Source organism: Symphalangus syndactylus, chromosome 8, assembly GCF_028878055.3.
Source record: "Symphalangus syndactylus isolate Jambi chromosome 8, NHGRI_mSymSyn1-v2.1_pri, whole genome shotgun sequence".
Taxonomy (NCBI): domain Eukaryota; kingdom Metazoa; phylum Chordata; class Mammalia; order Primates; family Hylobatidae; genus Symphalangus; species Symphalangus syndactylus.
The window spans coordinates 98653188-98673679 of NC_072430.2; the positions used below are offsets into that span (position 1 = coordinate 98653188).

The following is a 20492-nucleotide window of genomic DNA, read 5'->3' on the forward strand; positions in this document are numbered from 1 at the left end:
TCTAAAAATTGAAATTATTAAAAAAATAAGTCAAAATTGTACAAAATTAACAGCAAAAAGATGACTTCAAATAATGAGCCATAATAGTTTATCTTAACTTTATACTCTCCACTTTTCTAAAATTATTTTTACTAAAATATTTCATATTGACAAATTCAAATTATATTCAGATATTCATAAGTTCCATGAATTCCAAAGTATATTCCTAAGTATATATTTAAAAACTTTTAAATTATCATGCTTTATTACAAAATACTTTTGATTAAATTTTTACTTTTCTCTAAATATATATATAAAAGTAGGTAATTTACTATAGTAACCATGTAGCAGAAAATATGAAGAAAAATCTTAATCAAAGTGGACAAAGAAGTCAGTTTACATTATTGAAATTTTTTATGCTGTTAGAAATGCTGAATGATGAAAGCAATCTGAGGTATAATCATAATATTTAAAATAATGGTAATTACCATTATGTTCTAAAAGAACTTCAGACAGAGCTTTATACAAAATGATTAGAAACATGTTTTGTAATAAAAAGTGCACAGAAATAATGTAATGAAATGAAGAACTAATAAGTGATTTTCATACAGAAAATAATACATGAATTATTTTGTAAATTTATTGCTAACTAAATGATGTTGATACCTTAGAAATGCTAGAGATCTGCTGTTAGAAGGTTCTTTGATCATAGGGGCAAGAAACAGAAATTATAGAGAAAAGTTATTTCTACATACATTATGTGTTTTTCACAAGAATTTTCCAAGGGAAAAATGGAAACAGCTATATATTTCTTAAATATTAAGTAATTTATAATTAGGTAATTACATCAGGGACATTTACTAATTTCTTCATCAGGAAACAGAACTATTCTGTGATGAATATGTAAGCAAAAGTTAGAAAGCTATAACCTTTGGGGAACATGAGTTACAGAAACAGAACTTTAATTGCTGTTCTAATGTATAATTATACATAAGGTCTAATATATAATTATCACTTAAAGTAAGGAAGAAAAAATATAGATCCAAGAGAGAAATTACAAATATATAATAATTAAATTTCATCCAATGAAGTTTTCATATGTATTCTTATATGTACCTCAGGATAAGGCTGCTGAGTCTATTTCACTTTCTTTTCTCTGTATATTAGACAATTTTTCACTGAGGTAAGCCATATTTCTTTCACCATGCAGTTAGGAACAGAACTATATTAATAACTCACAACTGTAGAAAACAACTGTAGAAAACAATGAAAGTCTCAGAGACTGATAGGTTACACAATTCCACTTTCTTACGCACCAAGTACCCTCTGGTTTGAATGTCGTTAACACAGGTTTTAGCATAGATGTTCTGGGGCTCGCTTTGATTACGTCTTCTAATGAATTCTTCCCTCATACTTGCTTTCCAATCCCAAGTGCATCCATAATTTGTCACTTGATTGTTGACTCTCCTGGGATCTTTCAGCCTCTTAATATGAAAGGACTGTCTCCTCTATCTCTGTGATCTTCCTTTTGTCCTACTTCTTCCCAAACACAAATGTATTTGGCACAACTGTTCTAATTATTGTACCAAAAAACTTGCTTAAATCATCTCTTTAAATCATCGTAACAGCCATATGAGTGAGGGACTTTTAACATGCTAATTCTACAAAGAAGAAACATGAGATGTATAAAGAACCTAAATAATTTACCCAAATGACAGGAAACTGTGAAATAGATCTATCTAACACAAAAGTTTAAGATAACATAGGTAAAATTAGTTCATTTTCTCATTAAGCTATTTCTATTTCTTTCATAAAGAAAAATGATTTAACAATTTTCTTCTGCCTCTTTGCATTTATCTGTTCAAAATGGTATTTCTTCTTCTTCTTTTTTTTTTGGTGTTGGCATGATGGAACAGAAGATAAGACCTGCGTTAGTGGGAATCCATTGGGATTTTCAGTTAGAGCCTCTTGACATTCCAAACGTTCAAAGGTTACCTTGAACTCTCTCCTATCATAGTGCACGCTAAGTATACTTACTGTTGGCCTTGGCTAATACTGAACTCCAGGGGATTTACAGTGATATTAAAAAATCAAAAACAAAAATGAAAAGAAAACAACAACAACAACAAACTTCTGTCCTTATCATTCACCTTTAAAACTGAGTAGGAAAGGATAGTGAGGGAATTAATGCAAACCAAATTGTCCAGTTTTATTAAGAAGTCTCATTAGAAACTAACATACAAAAATTGGCTTTCTCAGTAATCTTAACAGTTAAAACTTTTGTTTTAAAGATGCTTAATCGATAATTAGCATACTAGAGCTAATAATTGACACTAAGATTAATATGAACCCCTAAAAAGTCAGTAGTCTTTGTATCTAAAGATGTAGAAGTACTTAGAATTCATATTTAATATAAAGCAAATAATTTATTATGGAGAATGGATATTTTTAGTGTAAGAATCAATATTATATACAAATATATACATGTATATCTATGTTTTTTTTCTTTTCAGGTCACAGCTCCTAAAAAAACTCTAGAAGCAATGCTACTTTAGTAGCAATATGTACCTCTAGTTGCCAGAATGTGGCCTTTAATTATCATTTGCATCTGATTAGTACTAGGGCTATTTGGGGGAACATTTGATCCAAATTTGAAGTAAGGGGTTACAGTATGAGTCTGAAACATTCTGTTGTACCAGAAAACAAGGAAAAAATGGAGCTGTATCAAAAGGACAAGGAAGCCAGTTTAAAGTTGGGTCTACTGACAAAAGGTGAGTTAAGTTGAATAGCACATAAAAGACTGCTATTAATGAAAACACATTTCACATGTAAAAGTCCATTAGTCCAGCACGATATTCGAAATAGCAAAAGCAAAAGAACAAAGAGGTAAATAAAATTTTATGTGCCATAATTGTGAGTAACTATAACACCAAATACTTTCCAAAACCACTTAGTTAAAGAGAAGTACTTAAGCATTGACACTGTTCTAGAGGAAGAAATATATAGTCCTAGTTGGTCAGAGAAAGATAATTTTAACAAGAGGATGGCATTTAAATTTAGAAAGAATAATAGAATTAGAAAATTACCATATTGTAATTCCCTGTGTAATCACTGATTTGGACAATAATTGACGATAAAACCATTAGCTGAAAGATTGGTAAGATAACAGCAATTTATGTTATACTAAAGTAACACTTCATAAATTTCTTGTTGTTTACAATGGATGGAGCCAAACTTCATCATCCTACTCAGTGATCAGTCATATTATCCCTCAACCAGAATCGTGGCCTTTTCCAACAGGAAGGTCACAGCATCACCTGTGAAGTACTTTTGCAAAAATTGTTTAGCCTGAATCCATTTAATCTATTAGATCTAAAGTCTGGTTACAGTAATTCGAAGGAAGAATGAACCATTAATGTGAGAACACTCAAATCCAGAAGGTGGGGCATTCTAGGAGCTCTAGGATATCAATACCACGGATTAAAAAACGAGTATGTGTGAGTTAGTTTGAAAGGTCTTTGAAGAGGTAAGCCTATGATATAGAGAAGGCTATTACAAGACAGACAGAGCATGGACTTTAAACAGAAGTGTAGAACCCCTGATCTGTCACTGATGGCCTCTCCAGGATAGTTCTGTGTCTATAAAGAGGAAAGGATTTATATGGTACAGCAGTAAGAATGTCCCACTTTGAAAATAAGACACTCGCTCTGAGTATGTACTGTAAAAGGGAAAAGAGAGAGTGACAAATGAAAAAATAGCACAAGAATGTTGTGGCGTGAAAGAAGGTAAGTCAAAAAAAAAGCCCTTCCTTTGACACAGTCCTGCTACAACAAGTTCCTTATGCTATACCCATACATAGTTCAAAACATTCTGGAACATGTCTCCTAAGAACACTGCTTTATTTTTGAATGATTAACAAAATCTTAAATTCAAGCATTTCTCTTAATCCTTAATTGGCTTTACTTCAGTTACCATACAACTAAATATATGCTATAACTAATATATATATACACACACACACATATATATATACACATATATATTTGAATATATGTTGATATGTTATATTTTTAAAAACCTTGACATATGCTCTGAGGTGGGGGCGGGTGGTACAGAGGGAATGAATTCTAGCATGACACCAAAACTGGTAGTTTCAGATTCAAAACTATTCAGCTTAATGTATTATTTTTGTCAGGAAAAGTTGATGGCTTAGAAAATATCTTTGATTCGTTGTTGTTGTTTTTTATTTCTCTTCTCTATTCTCTAATACTATCGTTTCTCTTTGTGTAACCTGAAGTACTTGATAGTTCCTTAAGGAATCTGACAAACTTATAAGGTAAATATGTAATTATAAGCAGCGTAAAAAGCACAAGATTTTCTAAATTCTCCTAAATTGATTTTTTTTTTAATGTCAAAGCTGAGGCACTAGCAGTTCTGTAGAGTTTTCAGATTTAAGTGCTAAGAGTCTTGACATTTTCAGGCTCATGGCAGGTTTTTTATTCATCCATACTGATAATTATAAGGTGTATAAAAATGTGTATACATTCCTTGTTCGGTCAAAAGATAAACAACCATCTCTTGTTTTATATATTATTGTTAATGATGATAGCTTTATTTGACAATATAGATTTTATAAAATATATATATAGAAAGATTCATTTATATTTATGAAATGAACTTCTATTTTATAACTTGGATATCATTTTGGTTTTAAAACTAGTTGAAAAAATAGAAAGCGACTGCTTTATTGTAATCTCTTATTATACATCATGTATGCTGTCAGAATTGAGAAAATCATTATAATTGATGCAAAAATCATACCTTAAGACTGACTGTAAAGAAACCTGAAGCAGATATTTTGTCCTGTTTCCCAGGTTTTACCTCATTCAAAAAAAAAAAAAAAAAAACTTGGTAGATAATATAATAAGGCCCAAGAACTACTGTCTTTGCAGCCTGACAATGCTAATAGGAGACATAATCTTGTATTTAGTCAAAGAGGAAAGTTTCCTTTTCTCCTCTGGGAAAAGAACTAGGCAGGTTTGCAATGCTGGGTAAGTTTAAGTTTGTGATCTCAATGTGATTTCTGATTTTGAACAATATATACACTCTGGGATATTGAAATTAAAAACAATTAATCACTGGAAACAAAATATGAAGTAAAAAGTCAATACATAATCAATATAAGATGTAAAAATATATAAGACATAAAGCCATGAAAAATAAATGTGAGCCCAGGATAATAAAGATATTTCAACAAATAAATTTGAGGAGCTAAGGGTTAGATGTTTGAAGTACTGCATTGATTAAAACAAACCCTACAAGTTAGGATCTTATTGTCTCAGGGAAACAGACATATAAAAGCGTAATTTCAACATAATGTAAAAAATACATCAGTGCAGTTCACATAAGGATTATAGGAATAACAAGAGAAACACCCAAACATTTCAGAGAGACAGGAGTTGAGGAAGGAGCAGATTCTTGGCGGGTAACTAGAAGTGACTGATATTAACAAAGTAAGAGAAGAAAATTCAAAAAGAATCATTGTCACAAAGGTCAGAGGCATCAAAGAATATAATGTATTATCTGGAATTATTTGTTACTGAAGAATTATAAATTTAAAAGGGGAGAAATAGTAATAAGAAGGCTTGGGATATGGCTAAGTTTTCCATCTTGATTGTTGTGCCAGTGATTCTATAGATTTCTTTGGGGAGTGTAGCCATCTTACTGGTATTAGATCTTCAAATTCATAAATATGCACTCTTCTACCATTTACTTAGGTCTTAAGTTTCTTTCAGCAATACTTTGTAGTTTTCTGTATCTTTCACCTCCTTATTTAAATTTCTGTCATTTTTAAATATACTTTAAGTTCTGGGATACATGTGCAGGATGTGCATGTTTGTTACATAGTGATACATGTGCCATGGTGGTTTGCTGCACCCATCAAACCCTCATCTGGGTTTTAAGCCCCACATGCATTAGGTATTTGTCCTAATGCTCTCCCTCCCCTTTTCCCCCACCCCGACAGGACCCAGTGTGTGTTGTTCCCCTCTGCGTCCGTGTGTTCTTATTGTTCAACTCCCAGTTATGAGTGAGAATATATAGTGTTTGGCATTCTGTTCCTGTGTTAGTTTACTGAGGATGATGGTTTCCAGCTTCATCCATGTCCCTGCAAAGGACATGAACTCATTCTTTTTTATGGCAGCATAGTATTCCATGGTGTATATTTGTCACATTTTCTTTCTGCAGTCTTCATTGAAGGGCATTTGGGTTGGTTCTAAGTTTTGCTATTGTAAATAGTGCTGCAATAAACATGTGTGCATGTGTCTTTATAGTAGAATGATTTATAATTCTTTGTGTATAAACCCATGGTACTGGTAACAAAACAGATATATAGACCAGTGGAACAGAAGAGAGGCCTCATAAAGAACACCACACATCTACAACCATTTCATCTTCAACAAACCTGACAAAAACAAGCAATGGGAAAAGGATTCCCTATTTAGTAAATGGTGTTGGGAAAACTGGCTAGCCATATGCAGCAAACTGAAACTGGACCCCTTCCTTATACCTTATACAAAAATTAACTCAAGATGGATTAAAGACTTAAATATAAGACCTAAAACCATAAAAACCCTAGAAGAAAACCTAGGCAATGCCATTCAGGACACAGGCATGGGCACAAACATCATGACTAAAACACTAAAAGCAATGGCAACAAAAGCCAAAATTGACGAATGGAATCTAATTAAACTAAAGAGCTTCTGCACAGCAAAAGAAACTATCATCAGAGTGAACAGGCAACCTACAGAATGGGAGAAAACTTTTGAAATCTATCCATCTGGCAAAGGTCTAATTTCCAGAATCTATAAGGAACTTAAACAAATTTACAAGAAAAAAACAACCCCATCAAAAAGTGGGCAAAGAATATGAACAGACACTTCTCAAAATAAGACATTTATATCGCCAACAGAAATATGAAAAAATATTCATCATCACTGGTCATTAGAGAAATGTAAATCAAAACCACAATGAGTATCATCTCACACCAGTTAGAATGGCAATCATTAAAAAGTCAGGAAACAACAGATTCTGGAGAGGATGTGGAGAAATAGGAACACTTTTACACTCTTGGTGGGAGTGTAAATTAGTTCAACCATTGTGGAAGACAGTGTGGCAATTCCTCAAGGATATAGAACCAGAAATACCATTTGACCCAGCAATTCCATTACTGGGTATATACCCAAAGGATTAAATTTATTTCTAAGTATTTATTTTTCTGTATGTTTTTGAATGTAAAACATGTTTTCTTAATTTCCTTTTTGGATTGTTCATTGCTGGGGCACAGAAACACCATGAAGTTTTGCACGGAAGGAGCTTTTTGATATGTATATGCAACGGGCATACCAATTGGTAATACAAAGCTGGGATTGTGAAAAATAATGTAGAGATAAACTTGATCTTTTATTTGAGCATTGGTATAGCTGATGATCTTACAATGTAATGTTGGAGTTACCAAAAGTCTTGGTTAAGGGGTGATGAATTCAGTTTTAAGCCTGGTCAGGTTTAGGTAATTGTGTATATTCAAGGCATATCCAGGTTTTACTTTTATATACCTAAAGGAAAATAAGTAAATTATAAGCTTATAACTTATAGTTGGTATTTAAAATTGTAAAAGGTGGTTTTAATCTACAAGAAGAGCATTTAAGACAATGATTATTGACCTTGTGAGATACACATAAAATTTTATATTTTGACCATCTTTTGAAATATGTGTATGAAACACATTTTACAAATGATTTTGAGATTCTTTGAGTCATGCTTCAAATGTTGATGATCCCTGATAAAGAAACACTTTTTAAAGTAAGTAGAGAAGAAGATAGAGGTGAGTGTACCTGAGAAAAGCAAAATCTCAGGAATGATCCACAGGGAAAAATACAAAGTGAATTCCTAAGACTAGAAACTCACAAAGAGAGAAAAACAAACCAAGAGATAGTAGAGAATTTTAATGAGAATAAAATATTTGCAAAATGTTTAGAAAGGGGAAAAATGGTTTTAAGCACCCATAAATGTAAGCAATTTAAAATCATTAGTTATCTTTTATTTAGCATATTAAGTAAGTATTAAAGATGGGAGCCAGATTTCAAATGGATAAGGATAGATTGAGAGTTGAAAAATTGGACTTGGACACATATGCATATCTTTTCAGAAGTTCATAAGAGGGAAAGGGGGATCAGGCTACAGCTAGGGAGTCATGAAATCAAGGAATAGAAAAACTCTAGCATATACTTTACATTGATTGGAAGGGAAAAGTAAGAACAAAACCTGAAATTTGAATATTTGCCAGAAGTATTGTATAACAGTCGTGTATATAACACATGCCAGAGAAGATTAAAAGCATAATATTCAATGAGCATTTATATGTATAAATGTAAATTCAAAATAATGATGCAGAATTGGAAGATAACATCTATTTACATTAGTTCACAAAGGTTTTTTCTTTATCCATTCCTAATGTCTTACAGATTTTTCACAGTGGGAACCCAAGAGGGTAAGCATTAATTTTATAAAAATAGAGAAAAAATCAAGTAAAGTAAAAAACAGAAAAAAATAGTACTTCACTGGCATAAGAAAAGCATATGAAAACAATTAAGAAGTGATAAAGCCAACAAAAATAAAATTATCCAGAACTTAAGCCCCTTCGTCCATCCCCTCATGGGAGATTTGGCCATCAGTGAATATTACATCTAAGTTGGCATTAGATATATGTGTAACTCATATATGTTGTGCATTACATTTAAGTTTACCCCTCCCTCTCAATATTGGGATGTTTCCTCAGTCCTCATGGAGAAAGAAGATAATGATAGAAGTTTCTGAGTAAGCAAAAATTTCTAAAATTCAAAGAACAGGTGCAGAGACTGACTTCAGTAGCTGCAGGAGGTCTGGTCAAAAACAATTTGATAATGAGTGATTGGGTCAAAGATAATTTGGTCAACATGACTAACTGGTAGAAATTATTTCCAGTCATTGGATTTTCATAGGCTGCTATTTTTAAAATTTCCACTTTTTAGCAAGTTTCTATATTTAAAATAATTTATAAATGTTGTAAGAACCCTTTCACTATTGAAGATAAATTATGTTTATTTTATTTTCTAATTTAGTCTCAGCAATATATTAATGTTATGAGATACTTCCAATGAAAATAAGTTAAAAACAACTAAATGTCCAAAATTTTACTTATTAGGATATTATCAAATAACAAAGGTTTAAATCATGACCTAATAAATCTTAATAACATTTTACATGACACAAAGGCATTTAGAATAAAATGAAGAAACCCTAGTTAAATAACATAATTTTGGCCGGGCACGGTGGCTCACACTTGTAATCCCAGCACTTTGGCAGGCCGAGGCGGGCGGATCACGAGGTCAGAAGATCGAGACCACGGTGAAACCCCGTCTCTACTAAAAATACAAAAAAATTAGCCGGGCGTGGTGGCGGGCGCCTGTAGTCCCAGCTACTCGGAGAGGCTGAGGCAGGAGAATGGCGTGAACCCGGGAGGTGGAGCTTGCAGTGAGCCGAGATTGTGCCACTGCACTGCAGCCTGGGCGACAGAGCGAGACTCCGTCTCAAAAAAAAAATAAAATGAAATAAATAAATAAATAAATAACATAATTTTTAGGTAATTGAAAAAATATTTTTATCAATTTTCACTAAAAAGAAAAAAACAAAATTAAACTGTAGTTATACAGGCAAAGCTTTATAATTCTCTCAGAAGAATTACAGTATATGCCTAGAATATCCTTCAATTTCAACTTTGAAATTTATAAACAAGTAAAAAAATGGTTGGAGAAAGTAATATTGGTCAGAATGAAGTTAAAATACTCATCTGGTTTCTACCAGAATCCTGACTATGACTCTGACACCTTTGAAGACCTTTAGGCAACCAGTAGACAGAATTAAGATTGCTCATTCAGGACATATATATATATATATATATAGCCACACACACACACACACACACACACACATATATAGCCACACACACACACACACACATATATATATATAGCCACACACATATTCCTCAGATTTTCGCTAATCTAACATCTTCATACAATTCTTAGTGTGGAAATCTTTGGCTGCATATTGAAAGCAATGTCCTGTCTCTGAAACTGCCTTGCCTTACAACTGTGGTTTTCCACAAAGTAAGAAAAAGTTTGAGTCAGCAAGCAAAATGAGTTGGGGAGAAAAATTATGCATCTACAACAATCCAGCCAGAAAGATATATGGATTTATTAAATTTGACACCCTGTACAGCAGCTAAATCATTAATCCTTGGACTGTCTACATTTTTAGGTAATGAAAGTTGGATCTTTTACTTTCTCCCCATTCTGAAGGACTAAACCAAAGACGAGATTGGGGAGGTTGTGCTTTAAATGTCTCACAAACGGAGAAGTACTATACATCCTAGAAGATGATAACTTATTTTTCTCTCTCTCTTGTCCTTGATCTTGCTCTCACTCTCTCTCTCTCTGTCTCTCTCTCAAATTAGAGAATACACTATTTATGACTTTTAAGATTTTTGGCTAGGCCACTTAGCTTTATCTTAACTAAAATAAAGCTAAAAGGCATTAGCTAAAATAAAGCTAACAAGGCATTTGTCGAGAGGAAAAAGACGCATAGAGCCTTAAGTTTTCTATCATGTGGCTGGGCAGGAGGGAATGGAGTTAGAATGGGTAATTCCTAGTGCTTACTATCATTTTAATCCTCGAATGTTTGTCTTTGCTTCTAATAACCAGTTTCCTTGCTTACTCTCTTTTAGAGTTTTATGAAGAAAAATGCCTAATTTTGTTGTACTTTCCAGATAGGTGAAGTACAAATGATATTCAAAAGGTAATGTAAGACACAAAAATTATCTTAGAAGTTATTCTACTATTTATGTTATCAATTTTGATATGGACTGTATACTAAGACTGATCTTGTATATAATAGATTAAGGGAATCATAGGTTTTGTAGAAAATAAATTGACAAGAGAGTAGCTGATAAGGGAAATAAAGACAATTATTTTATGGAATTTTTTCCTAAGTAAATAACATCTGCATTTAGGTACTTTCTCAAACACTCAGCTGATAAAAAACTAAATAATTAGCATAAAAACAGAAAAGCTGTTATTGTAGTTAACAGTTTTGTGGCTACTAAGCCTCTCTTACCAGTAAAACACCTATAACATTTAAATTGAAACACAACACCCGAAAACCTCTCAAAATATAGATACTGTCAAATATTTAAAGGATTTTTGAAACAGTACAATAGAATTGCGAGCATCATGAGCAATGGTGTCAGATGTAGTCTGAGTTTAAGTCTCATTTTGGTCACCTGTTTGTTCTATGACTTTGAAAAAAACATTTAAACTCCCTGACACACAGTTTTATCAGCTGTCCAATGTAGAGGATCAACAGTAATACCTATACTGTAGGATTATTATAGAGATTAAACAAGAATATGCACAGAAAATACATATCATACGGCCTAAGAGCTATAAGCACTAGCTATTTCTATTATTGCTGGTATTGTTTGGTAACAAGCAGGAAATTAATGATCTTGTATACAATAGACTGAGGGAATCATAGATTTTCTAGAAAATAGAATGAGGAGAGAGTAGCTGACGAGGGAAACAAAGACAATTATTTTATGGAACTTTTTCCAGAAAATGATTTTAAAAGATAGAGGAAAAGATAATCATTGATTGTCATGAATCTTGGAAGAAGGTTTTTTGTTGTTATTCCTGTTTTCGTTTTTTTATTTATTTAAAGACAGATGAACTTAAATGAGTGAGAGTTTGAAGAGAGCGTGGAAAAATCAATAAAACCATGGAACATCGAAATGACTTCATTATGTATTTTTCAGAAGGCAACTTTATACCAGTTAAATGATTAATCTTAGAAATGAGTGGAGATGTCTTTGTTACCATACCAGAAAAGAGAAAAAAAAAAGTATGGTTGCATATGAGTTAAGTTCGTAAGTTTAAAGAAAAATGAAAGATTTCCAAAAGCTTCATCTTCTGTGTGAAGCAGTGGTAGTAGTTGCTGTTGTTTGTATAGACTCTCAAATAGTAATTACTGGGCCAAAATGAACACACATTTCTAATCCACTTTATACATACGGGCTAAATGATTCACACCCTTTGGGAGTGTTATCAATGGATATAGCCATTCTTTATCTCTACAACCAGGCAGAATTCAGCAATCATCAATTTATCTAGTATGAGTTACTTGTGTGTGAATGTTTTATGTAATAGTGAAGAATGTATATGCATTTTTGCTCTGAGTGTTACACAGTGCGGGAAAATAGATGATATACTGGGCACATAATAGGCAATAGATATTCTATCTATCTATCTATCTAGATATACTGTAGTAGTGGTCCCCAGGGACCGGTTTCATGGAAGACGATTTTTCCATGGTCTGGCGGGAGCACAGGGGATGGTTTGAGGATGATTCAAGCACATGACATTTACTGTAAAATTTATATCTATTATTATTACATTGTAACAGATACTGAAATAAATATACAACTCACCATAATACAGAATCAGTGGGAGCCCTGAGCTTGATTTTCTTCAACTAAACGGTTCCATCTGGGGGTGATGGGAGACGGTGACAGGTCATCAGGCATTAGATTCTCATAAGGAATATGCAGCTTAGATCCTAACAGGGTTTGCGCTCCTATGAGATGCCACCGCCGATCTGACAGGAGCCAGAGCTCCAGTGGCAATGCAAGCCATGGGGAGCAGTTGTAAACGCAAATGAAGCTTGCTTACTTACTTGCCAGCCACTTACTTCTTGTTGTGTGGCCTGGTTCCACACCAGGACAAGTACAGGGTTTGGGGGCCCCTGTACTATAGAAATAGATAAAGAGGAGATGGATGAAAGAAAAATGGATATATATAGATATATATCTATATTACTAGATAGATGTAAATAGATAGACATAAATCCAGATTCTATTGACAGCAACTAAGAAAATAAAGTAGGATGGTTTTAATATGGGACATACACACAGACACACATACACACACATACATACTTGGGAATCAGTTGAGGATAGAAACAATAAGGGGTAGAATTAAAGGATTTGGGAACTGAAAGAGAAAATGTGCTGGAGAAATATTTAGGAGGTAGAAATTGTTACTATTACTTCATTTAAACATGTAATTTCTTTGTACCTTTAATCTTTGAACAATCTTCCAAAGCAGTTGCCCAGATACTGGGTTGCTATGGGGAATGAAACAGTTATCCTAGAGATATGCATGGTCACTACTGTTTAAATCTCAGGTGAGTCTGCCTCGTCTACAGCATCAAATCTGTCTCTTCTATGATTCCAATTTCAGCTCTCCTAAATGAGACCAGGGACCAATAGATAGAGCTCAGAAATCATTTTCTAGTTAAACATGACTCTATTTAAAAATTATGCATAGCCTTGAAACTAAATGATGGATTTAAACTTTCTAAAGGAGTCCCCATTTTAATAGTCTATAGAGAGTTCTGAAATTATCTTTACTCAGGTACCTTTGTGATTTGAGTTCTAAATCTCTAAATTACTAAAACTCAAATTATCTAAAAATATACTTCCAGGTTTTTTATTTTGAGGCTATAAATTTTACCTCGAGCTATACCTCTTCTATATTTTCATTTATTTATATTATCATTTGAATTAGTCTTCATGAAGGCATGGCCATTAGTAAATATTCTTAAAAAATTTAAACAATTCACAAGCATAAAGTAATTGTGTAGTTGTTTACAAAATTGGTGAACTCTGTAATGTTTGTGAAGTATTTTTCTTCTTTTGATTTTACAAGATCATAATACAGTTTTAAAACAATTGCTATTTTAGCATTTATAAGTTAAAAATGCCCCAAATCTCCAAGTCTCTCATAAAGAGTACTAATGAACTTCCCAATGAACGTATATTTAAACATTTTTTTTATTATAAAATTTGGGATATAGAAGTATAATTCAAAAATTCCAAAAAGTATAATTCTGTATAAAACTTTCTGTTTTGGCTTATTTTGTTTCAAGCAGCAGAATGGCTGCATAATATGGCAGTGTAAATTGGGGCACATGGGAGACAGAACAAGCATGGATTAAAGCAGAGCCAGACAAGGGCAGAAACAATCAGGATCCTCCAGGAGCCCAGTCGATACAGAGACATGCAATCTTATCTTCAAGTCTTTAGAGATAGCCTCTGGGGTTGGGAGTCCCACAGAAATGTAAGGGCAAAGTCAAACCTTCAAGGAAGCCACCACAGCCTTATGTGCAGTTTACTAAAATCCTGGACTTCAGTTTTAACCAATAAATTGGCTTCTCTTCAATCTACATGCTGGGAGATAAGACGTATTTTGATTCCATACAATATATTAATTCATTTGTCTACGAAAGAAATAAACTGCGGAAAGATGTTGAAACACTTTATCACAGGTGGATACATTCTGATCAGGTTAAATTGGATTCACCTAAAGATAACTCAGAAATTCAAATACTGAGTTCTATCAACCCCACAGCTGCTTAAAATTAAAATAATGGTGATGATAACAACAACAATAATATAATAATTGAATTTGTACTCCCCTAACATGAAACCTCAATTTCTGGGTTGCTCCCTGCTACTATGGGTACAGACAGGAATTACTTCTTTACAACTTCTGAGAGACAATGGTTTCAGTTATAGTCTTATAATTTAATTATTTTTCCTTCTTTCTGAAGATCCCTTTATTGGAACTGAAGAACACATCTCCTTTATCAAATAAATGCGTATCTTTCTTCTACAATATTGTCCTGTCCCGAAACTTCAATTATTTTTTTGACTTTTTTTTTTTTTTTTTTTTTGAGACAGGGCCTTGCTTTTTTGCCCAGGCTGGGGTGCAGTGGTGCCATTACAGCTAAGTGCAGCATCCAAATCCTGGGCTTAGGCAATCCTCCTGCCTCAATCTCCTGAGCAGCTGGGACCAAAGGCATGCACCACCGCACTTGGCTATTTTTAATTTTTTTGTTGTTGTTGAAATGGTGTCTCACTATGTTGCACAGGCTAGCATCAAACTCCTGGGTTCAAGTGATCCTTCTGCCTCAGACTCCCAACATGCTGGGATTACAGGCATGAGCCATGGCACCTGGCCTTATATTTTCTAAAAACAGCTTAGTAAACATGTTAGATAATGAAAGTTCTAAGTATCTTGCTAGCAATAAAGATGTCATTTTATCTTCCTATAATTGCCCAAGCCATGCTGAAATAGGGAAATAGAGGATGAACTCTTCCTTTCTTATTTAGTTTTTTTGTACTTTCCAATTTATTTTCCATAAAAGTCAATTTGAGCTTGGACTGGTTAGTTTTTTGTTGTATTATTTTTAAAAACAATGTGTCTTTTTGACTAATTAAGTTGCAGTATATGTAATCAGCACAAAACATCTGTATGTTGAATGATGACTATTGTTGACTGTCATAACCAACAGCTGAGGCCAAATTCTGCTTACTGATTGCATGACCCAAATCCTCCAAGATTATTTTACATGTTGGTAAATGAACATATGCTAACAAAAATATAGTGAATTTAACATAAAATGAGAGCCTTGAAATTGAATGATTAGATAAAATAAGTGTTCATTTCTTTAGATATAAAATAAATATTTCTTTTTTTATAAAGAAAATATAACAGTCAAACTTATTTTGTATACTCTTTAAGTTCCAAAGCATCATTAAGATCACTGATAAGACTGTTTCTGTGGTTCAATTCACAGATAGCACAGGAATATCCAGTGGCTGGAGGAAAAATGGTTGAAAAAACATTTTTTCCCTTTGAACGGATGGGTAATGTGATTCATCTTCTAAATAGTTTCATATATTCAAACAAAAAAATGGGACTAGTGGCAAATTGCTATTATTACAAATCTGGTTTATAACAAAATTGGGTGACATTAAGCTCCTGAGGATATTTTAGGTCCATTTTCTGGAAAGGAGAGTAACAGATAAATAATGAGGAAGGACCTAAAAAGCAAAACAAATAATGTTTTTGCTACATTTCCTCACTTAGATTGTCTATGTTTTCAATAAAGTTTATATTTTATACCATTCCTACTAGTTTTGTTCTCATATGATTTGTAAATATTTGTGATTTTCATCTCAAACCATCAGCCAATATCCTGGTTAAATAAAAAGTGATTACAATTCTCATGATTATGGTTCATTTAGAAAGCTGAAAAGAGATTTGAAAAAAAAGTTTCAGAAGAAATAAATTTCATAAAAGTCACAGTACCAAAATATCAGTTATGCAAACAGTTTCAGTTTTTACTGTAAATCAATGTTCCTGTTTTTTCTGTTATATTTGTAACATCTTTCAAATCTTTTGAAATACATCAGGTTGTTAGAAGTTTTCATAAACTCATCTCTAAAAGCTTATAAATATATATGATTTTCTTAAAATAATAAAAAAATTGTGGAATTCATCAGGTTTACACAAAGAGTTAATACAGGGCTCTGGAATAGAATTTCACAATTCCCCATAGCTATCTTCTGCACACCAAAAACTTAGGAGACTAGTTACTGTGAGTTTCTAGTTACTCTTCCACGAGTAACTAGTAACTAGTACTGTGAGACTAGTTACTCTTCTATGTCCAAAATGGAAGAATTATATTATAGCTGTGTGAATAAGTCTATTGAAACTGAAGTTAAAATACCTTCAGTATTTCAGAAAAGGAATGCCCAGTTAGACTGATGTAGATTTACGAATGAAGGTTATTATTCTGCAATAGAGAAACTTCAAGTAAAATGGATATCTTGTTTTTACTACTGAAAGCACAAATTCTGAGAGCTAGTTCTATGAAAGAATTAAATTTTTTTAAAAGTACAAAAGGAAAAAAGGCAGATATTCAGTACATTAGGTACAAATGAAGAAAACAAATTGAATATAGAGGTATTAAGGTAACATGAAAGGGATAAATGAGATAACTGACTTAAATTACACACAGTATTTTCAGATTTAAATTTAAAATTCTTATCTGTAGAATTTGCTTGATGAACAAATATTTGTAGATTTCCTTCCTTTAAATGCAGTGTCCTTAACTAACATTATTTAATTGTATTTTATTTACAACCCAAACTTTAAAAACATCTATCATAACAAAAGCCTGTCTTACCACTTTCATTTTTTTCCAACTAAAAAGAACAACAAGGAAAAGCTAGATATGGATAAAAAGAAAATTGGATACGTTTTCCTTTTGAGTCCAGATCCTTATGAAAAAAATAAGCAAAAATATACTTTTCAGCAGGATTAATTTTATAAAAAACTCTGTTTAATGTTATATAGACAAAAAGCAATATCAAATAGCAAATGGAAGTTTTGAGAGATGGAATCATCACTTTTCCTAATTTTTAGTGAATTTTGGCATTTCTAACATGTAAGGTCACTGTTTACCAAAACTTAATGAGCTAAAAACCAATTTTATAAAAGGGTACAAAGTTTCAGTTATGGAGGACGGATATGTTTTGTAGATCTATGTGTACAACATAGTTAATAATATTGTATTGTATACTTGAAATTTTTTCATGTTCATTGTATTGTATACTTGAAATTTTTTAAATGTTCATTGTATTGTATACTTGAAATTTTTTAAATGTTCTCACCAAACCAAAGTAAATGGTAACTATGCGAGGTAATAGATATGTTAATTAACTTTAATTTGATAGTCATTTCACAGTTTAGACATATATCAAAGCACCACATTGAAAGACACATGCATACATATGATTATTGCACCACTATTCACAACAGCAAAGACTTGGAACCAACCCAAATGTCCAACAATGATAGACTGGATTAAGAAAATGTGGCACATGTACACCATGGAATACTATGCAGCCATAAAAATGATGAGTTCATGTCCTTTGTAGGGACATGGATGAAGCTGGAAACCATCATTCTCAGCAAACTATCGCAGGAACGAAAAAACCAAACACCACATGTTCTCACTCATAGGTGGGAATTGAACAATGAGAACACATGGACAAAGGAAGGGGAACATCACACACTGGGGCCTGTTGTGGGATGGGGGGAGGGGGGGAGGGATAGCATTAGGAGATATACCTAATGTTAAATAACGAGTTACTGGGTTCAGCACACCAACCTGGTACATGTATACATATGTAACTAACCTGCACGTTGTGCACTTGTACCCTAAAACTTAAAGTATAATTAAAAAAAAATTATACCTCAAAAAAGAGAAAATAGAAAGTAAAAATGACAAAAGAGATAATTTTATTTAAAAATTGATTACCATGGAATGGAAGCCAGAGCAGTTTTGCATAGATTTCCAAGAGATGTTAGGAGATTATCTTATAATAATTTTAATGTATGCATTTTAATAATATCATTTTAATCATTATTAAACAAAGAGTAATAATAAACAGATCATTTATAGGTTAATATATCATTTAGAAATCTTCTAAGCTTTTTCTTTATGGAATATTTTCAAGATGTTTAAAGTCATATGTACTAATATTTTAAAATGCATGCAATTCATCTTATATTAATTTAAACATATATATAATAAAAGTAGTACTCATGAGTTTGGTTTACTTTTGACTAATATTGGAAATAATTAGTATATGATTTATGGTGAGTTGATATGAATATACAGGCAGAGAGGCTTGCAAATTTGATTTTTTTTTCCTTTTAACATTTTCATGCTTTTTAAAAATCATGCCTGGAGTATGATGATATTTATTTTTCTCCTGAGTTTTTGAGGAAAATCTTCAACCAGTCATTCTGAAAAGAAAAATGTTTTTAGGATTTTCAGCATTACTGTCAATATTTTATTTGTACTAGCTGCAGATAGGCATATGTTTCCACAAATCTATATTTTCTGTGAGATGTGTTTGAATAGATGTGACTCACAAAGAATTATTCCCTTGGTAAGAAACAGCAGGCTATGTAGATGGAGAAGAGAGTTGCCTGTATGGCAGCTGTTGAGTGGCAATCTGGAAGGACCATCTTCTCAGAGATTCTCCCCATCCAGCTGCCATGATGCTGGTCTGCAACAAGCCATGTGACAACTCAGGTTTTGAACCCTCTGCTCTTTTCCCATACTCTCATTGGGAGGAGATGGTTGGGACTATAGCACAAAATATAAGAAATGAAGCCTCAGAAATTAGTACCTGAGTGTCTTCCTCCAAAGGGCTCTCGTTTCAGAGGAACATTCTTAACACAGAAGGCAGAACTCTGGCAGAAGGTAGGCAAGTGACAAGGAAAATACATTAGGTAGTGACAAAGTAGGCAAGTGATGGTAGTGACAAGTGACAAGGTAGGCAAGTGAAGGTAGCCAAGACAAGGAAAAAGGAAAGGAAATGGGAAAAATTGTTAAATGGAGAAAACAAATGAAATTATAAAGAATTGTAAATAAAGGACATGAAAGTGGAAAATATTTAACAGAATAAAGCAATAACTGAATGAAAGACAAGAGAGACAAAAGACATATGAAGTGGCCGCCCTCGCCGCGGAGTCGCGCGGAGCGGAGCCGGCGAGCTAACCCGAGCCAGCGGGCGGGCGTCCCAGACGCGGCGGCGCAGGAAGGGGCACGATGCGCGCACGGGGCCCCGGCGGCCGCCATGGTGGACAGCGGCACCGCGCGGGGCGTGGCGTTGGCGGCCTGGGCCCCCAGGCCCGGCAGTGGCGGCCCAGAACCACGCGTCTACTTTCAGAGCCCCCCGGGGCCGCAGGAGAGGGCCCGGGCGGCGCGGACGATGAGGGCCCAGTGAGGCGCCAAGGGAAGGTCACCGTCAAGTATGACCGCAAGGAGCTACGGAAGCGCCTCAACCTAGAGGAGTGGATCCTGGAGCAGCTCACGCGCCTCTACGACTGCCAGGAAGAGGAGATCCCAGAACTGGAGATTGACGTAGATGAGCTCCTGGACATGGAGAGTGACGATGCCCGGGCTGCCAGGGTCAAGGAGCTGCTGGTTGACTGTTACAAACCCACAGAGGCCTTCATCTCTGTCCTGCTGGACAAGATCCAGGGCATGCAGAAGCTGAGCACACCCCAGAAGAAGTGAGGGTCCCCGACCCAGGCGAACGGTGGCTCCCACAGGACAATCGCTGCCCCCCAACCTCGTAGCAACAGGAATACCGGGGGACCCTGCGGCCAAGCCTGGTGCCGTGAGCAGGACTCCTCGTGCCCTTGGCCCAGGGGTCTCTTTGCCTGCCCCCTCAGTTTTCCACTTTTGGGGTTTTTTATTGTTATTAAACTGATGGGACTTTTTGCGTTTTTGTATTGACTGTGCGGCGCGGGCCCTTTAATAAAGCTAGGATACGCCTTTGGTGCAAAAAAAAAAAAAAAAAAAAAAAAAGACATGAAGTACGGTGAAAAGTGTTAATTAGAAATAAGCATAGATGGCAGTTATGTAAAATATAATGAAAAGTATGCAGTAGAAATAAATTCGGGTGACAATTATTCATATATTTTGTATAA

At 34.0% G+C, this 20492-nt stretch overlaps 1 pseudogene; it reads left to right on the forward strand.

Moving 5' to 3' along the window:
* The first annotated feature begins 2650 nt into the window (after positions 1-2650).
* Positions 2651-20282, forward strand: LOC129488799 (uncharacterized; annotated as a pseudogene).
* Positions 20283-20492: the final 210 nt, after the last annotated feature.